Raw genomic sequence first — 6000 nt, forward strand, 5'->3', positions numbered from 1 at the left:
ATGATCTAGTCAATCTCTGCTTCAAAGATACCCAAGGACGGCCTCTACAACCATCTATGGTGTTGAATCCACAGATTCACCACCCTCTGGCCAAAGTACTTCCCCACATCTTCTTTCTTTACATCTTTTTATTCTGAGACTGTGCCCGCTGGGCCTAGTGGAAAACATCCCCTCCACATCTACTCTAGTGAGGCCTTTCATTATTCAGTGGGGTAAGATTTAAGAGGGACATCAGTGGCAACTTTTTCATTGCATATTTGGAATTTAGCTGTTATGATGTTTGAACAAATCTATGGATAAAAGGGGTTTAATGGACAATGAGCAAATGGCACAAGCCCAATATGTCAACTTGATCGGCGTGGATAAGGTGGGCTGAATTACTTTAAAGATCTATCATTCTATGAGAAAAATGATAAAGGACAACTATCATATTGTTGTGTGAGTCTTTCGTGAATGAAATTTGAGTTTAAACTTGTTCTATTTAGTGCAATTCAAGATAAAGGCCACATTTTACCTGACCTTGTGATTAAATAACTCCCTTCTTAAGGCAATGACTGTTTGTACCTATATATAATCTGATGAAAATAGCCTTGGGAGGACACACAGCTATTTTATTTATTTGCTCAGTAAATGGTACATATTAAGTGACTTTCTGTCTAGTGTTAAATAGGTGGGCCACAAAGCTTAGTGCCAACTCATCAGCATCTAAACATCTGCTCCTTCAAACACATTTTACATCAGTCGTTGAATATTTTAATTTAAAAATTAATGTATGACAAGCACAAAATGAGTTCCAGCATTTGACTGCAGGCTGGGTCCAAACTGCACAGAAAGAAGTCACAAATAATGTGGAGATCAATAATGCCAGTAAAATAGTGAGGTAAAAGTAGATGCCTTTCTGCTGACTGGATAGCATCTGACAAAAGCTTGTCACTGTACCACGGTATACGTGACAATAAACTAAGCTAGTTTAGTTAATTTAGAGATATGGCACTGAAACAGGCCCTTCGGCCCACAGAGTCTGCACTGGCCAGCGACCCCCGCACATTAACACTATCCTACTACTGGGGACAATTTACGCATACACCAAGCCAATTCTTGTATGCTTTAAGGGAATGGTAACATCTTTGTTGATGAATGATTTATGCTCAGTTAAGAAATACAAGTACAGATGACAGAAAGGCAACATTGGATCTGAGGTATTAAGACCATATCTGACCTGGTTCATCTTGTTGATATTGTATTGAACAGTTTTTATTTTTTATCAGACAGAGTTAGTGCTAGATAGTGTAAAGTTGTAGTAAATTAAAAATACAACAAGCTACAGAATATTTAATTTAATTGTGGTATGGAATGCTCAAATAAAAATATTATATCATCCATTTCCTTCAGGAATTCAAATAATGTCGATAAATCTTACAGCACAGAATTCCTTGCACCTTCTTCACCTGATGAGCTCTGCTCTCATCCTATCTCCCTGCCCTTGCCCCTTACCTTTCGGTATTCTTTCATTTCAAATATTTATCCAGTTTTTGTTCAAATGACGTCAACCTTTGCTGCAATAGCATTTTATGATGAAACATTCTGTCCCTCTAGAGAAAATTCTACTAACTGTTGTTTATTTATTGTTAACTCAGTCTCTGCCTTGTTACTGATTCATCAGTCTGTGGAATTGCCTTTCAGTTTTCATCTCCTCAAAAATTATAATACCCCCTATTAAATAATCCCCCTAATTTTTATTTTAAGAGTTCTGACTTTTATGTTATCTTTGTACTTACCACTAATATTTATATTCTCAATATTGTGTTTAGTTGGGGTTATATTTTAATTTTAGTTAATCTTATTGATCAATAATATAATTGTAAATTAGAGAAAGAATGTTGCTGATACAAGTACGTAAAGTTAATGCTTTATGAAGATTCAATGAATGTAGGGTATTTGGGCCTTTGCTTGTATTATCAGTAGCAATGGGCAGGAAGGTTTAGGGGAATATGTGCCAAACTGAGGCACATGAAATGAGCTGAATAATCAAACTTGATCAGCATGGATGAATTGGGCCGAAGTGCCTGTTTCCGTGCTGAGTGTCTCTGACTTCATGATTCTGGCATTAGAAGTAAAAGTGCTGCTCACTTGATGGATGATGTGGACCTGTTTTAGGAACAGGGGTAATAAAGTTCCCATTGTTGAGGTACCGTGACTTTCTTGCAAGTTCCTCTAACAAGGTAAAAAATTGCAAGAGTACTAGTAATAACATCACTTCCCACAATATAAAATAATCTAAAATCACACCCCTTTATAAATGATAGGAAATTATAAAAAAACTTATTTTCAGTCTACACCACATATATCCTCTCATTTGGTGTTGACAAGGTGTAATTTCTCTTCCTGTTGAAGGTAGCCTCCATTTCTGTGCATTGCTTCAATATCGCCATTAATACCAGAACAAGTTAAGATTGCACTTGGATTGCAAATGCAGTAAAGTTAAGGTTACTGTGTTAGTTATATTTTCTCGGTCTGAAGAATAGATGAAATGTTTTTTATACAATGGTCATTTCTAATTATTGTATCAAAATATTAATTAAATGTCTGATTTAATAACGTCATTTTTAGTTTGATAGCGTTGTCTTTATGCTTGAGAATTTTAAGAAACACAGAAAACATTTAACTGAGAATCCCAGACAGAAACTGGACTGTGCTCTGTAATTAAGACATAATATTTGACCATTATGTGTTTGAGAAGTACTTGAATGGCAAGGGCTTGTTTCAGTTCTGACTGTGTTACACGGGGATTTACTGAGCCTGAGCCTGCATACATTCAGCCTCCTGACATGGCACCTGTACATAGGGACCACCTGTCTCAAAGGATTAACCCACATGCTTGGTGAAAAGTGGCGTGGAGAATGCCTCTCTGTTTGCAATAAGCCAACTTGAACACAAATGAATTCTATTTTTACATCTAACGTCATCTGTGTTCGGTCCACAAGGAATTGGATGAGATACGTTTTATTAACATTGATACAGACTCCACAAAGAGTATTTAAGCTGAGACTTCCTAAAATAAGCAAGACAACTAAACCAACTATAGCAAACAGGCCTTGCTTTTGCATGAACTCACTGATTCGATCAGGTTTGAAGTAAAGTTTGTGAACTTACCATATGTCACTGCCTGTGAATGAAGCCAGTTCCTTGAGAAGTTGGCCAGTGTTGTTGTCCACAGGGGGCGTGGGTGGGGTGGTGGGGGTGGCCTGAGTTAGGACACGAGAGCTTTTTATTCTGCCATATTTTCCAACAAACTCTATTTTCTTCAAAGCCTCTGCTCAAGTTGACACATGCTCACTTCCTTCCGCAAGTTCAACGTTTGACAGAAAATGAGTGAAGTGGGAGGATCCACAGTAACCAATAAAGATAAAGGAAAGTTAAAATGATTTATTTCTGCTGCTGAACAACAACCAGGAAGAGGAGATTCAAAGGGAAATTTGAACGGGTGAAATGCTGTGTTATGTGTTGTCCTTCAATCCATGCTCCAGAGCACGTACATTCTCCTAAACAATTCTGCAGCTCCCCCATTTAAAAATGGTTCTTACCAGCAGTGACAATCTAAGAGGCTTCCGTTGTCCTGATATGATCAAATGCCCTTGTATGAAAGACATAGGAGAGTGAATGCAACTCTGACAACCCAACACCTGCTGCAGTAGAACATTACACTACTTCAAACAAAATGTATTTAAATGAATCAGCACCCTCGTCATTTGCCTTGAGTTGACATGTCAACTCAGCATTTAACTCTTTCAAACCTAGTGCCAAATATTGTGCAGAATAGTTCATCTTGTTACTGTTTTGCAGATATTTAAATATGTAAGAATCGTAATGTTGGGTGCAATTCTGAATGGATGATTGTTGCAAATGATAAGTCCTGTGGTCGTACTTTATTTTAAATTTAGCCAGTAAAAATGTGAAATAAAAACTTAGGAATTGCATCAGTACTTGAAAAGAGAAATGAAAATTAATCTTTTATGGTTGGATTCTTTGTTGGAACTTCAGTTTTCACATAATTAAATCGATGACCATGCTATGGAAATTTCCTACTGTAATTTCTAGCTCCTATTAACTCCTTAAAATCTGCCACTTTCACTTAGCCTGGACCCAGTGTCCACATTACTATCATCGGAACCTTGGAACAGCACAGTACAGAAACAGGCCCTTCGGCTGATACTGTCTGTGCCAGACATGATGCCAAGTTAACCTAATCTCCTCTGTCTGGACATAGTCCATATCCCTCATACCCTGCATATCCACAGCCTCCTAAATGCTACTTTCATTATCAACCTCCTCTGACAGCACATTCCCATGCACCCACCATTCTCTGTGTAAAAAAAAACAACTTGCCCTGTACATCTCCTTTAAATGTCACCTTACAGCTATGCCCTCTATTCTTTGATACTTCCACCATGGGAAGAACGTTCATGCCTCTCATCATTTTATATACTTCTATTACACCTCCTGTCAGCCTCCGATGCTCTAGAAAAAAGAGTCCAAATTTGTGCAATCTCTCTTTTGAGTTCATCCTCTCTAATCCAAGAAACATTCTGTAAAGCTCCTCTGCTCCCTCTCCAAAGCCTCCACATCGATCTGTAACGGGGAAACCAGAACTACACACAATACTCCATATACAACCTGATCAATGTGACCTCCCGACTCAATTCCCTTACCTATGAACATATGACAGAGTAGGAGATAGAGCGTTATGCCAATAGATTTAGTTGAAGACAGACAGGAATATCTTTGTAGGAAGGAACTGTAGATGCTGGTTTATATTGAAACTAGAAACACAATGCTGCAGTAACTCAGCGAGACAGGCAGCATCTCTGGAGAGAAGGAAAGGGTGAGGCTTCGAAGGGTCTCGACCTGAAACGTCACCCATTCCTTCTCTCCAGAGATGCTGCCTGTCCCGCTGAGTTACTCCAGCATTTTGGATCTTTGAGTGGGGAGACAGTTTCTGCCACATATGCTGTGAGTAGTGGACTGTGCAGTGAGTTGGGCTACTATTGATTAGTTGGGGAATGATGGTGAGTGTTGTCCAGTCCAGATAACCAATGCCATTTGTGAGGAGTTTTCAGGGGGAATGGCTCCAGTCCAATTTAAAACTTTCCCTTCTCGCCTTAAAAATATGCCCTCTAGTTTTCGGTTCCATACCAGCATGTTCAAGAGCAGCTACTTTACACAATTATCAGGTTCTTGAATCAACCTGCATAAGTGTAATCCTACCTGGACAATGGAACATTATTGACCACAGTTTAAGCTGAGAGAGGAAAGATTTAGTAGGGACCTGAGGGGTAGTGAGTATATGGAATAATCTGCTAAAGAAGGTAGTTGAGGCAGTTACAATAATAACATTTATAAAACATTTGGACAGGTGCATGGGGAGGGATATGGGTAAAATACAGGCAAATAGGACTAGCTTAGATGGGGCATTTTGGTCAGCATGGATGAGTTGGGCTGAAGGGCCTGTTTCCATGCTGTATGGCACTATGTACTACCATGGACATGTATGCTGTTGTACTACTAACATGATATTTTTGCGGAAGTTCTTATTTCTTTTTACTGTCTTGCAGAATTTGAACGTGTGCTTTATACATAATTTATGTTCTCATATGTTTGTCTGAATCTATGTTGCTATGATGCTGCTGCAAGCAAGATTTTAATTGTACCTGTATCTCAGTGTATGTGCATGTGGCTAGGGATTCGACTCTTTATTCTGGGCCCTGGATAATGAAAGCAAATATCCAATATGCTTTCTTTACCGTCTTATTTAGATCTGCTGCCACCTTCAGGATTTCTCTGATTTGTACATCAGTGTCCACAATTATACAAATGACAAATGACAAATATAGACACAAAGTGCTGGAGTAACTCAGCGGGTCAGGCAGCATCTGTGGAGAACATGGATAGGTGATGTTTCACAGAATGCTGGAGTAACTCAGCGGGACAGGCAGCATCTGT

The 6000-nt window shown here is 38.8% G+C and overlaps 1 protein-coding gene across 2 annotated transcripts in view; it reads right to left on the reverse strand.

Moving 5' to 3' along the window:
* The window catches only part of LOC129713421 (uncharacterized), a 46801-nt gene extending 42530 nt beyond the window's left edge, over positions 1-4271 (reverse strand). For both annotated transcript variants that reach the window (XM_055662464.1, XM_055662466.1), the window contains exon 1: positions 3154-4271. The gene's annotated coding sequence lies outside the window, so the exon portion shown is untranslated. The remainder of the gene's footprint in view (positions 1-3153) is intronic.
* Between the last annotated feature and the right edge of the window lie 1729 nt (positions 4272-6000).

Source organism: Leucoraja erinacea, chromosome 35, assembly GCF_028641065.1.
Source record: "Leucoraja erinacea ecotype New England chromosome 35, Leri_hhj_1, whole genome shotgun sequence".
In the NCBI taxonomy this organism is placed as follows: Eukaryota; Metazoa; Chordata; class Chondrichthyes; order Rajiformes; family Rajidae; genus Leucoraja; species Leucoraja erinaceus.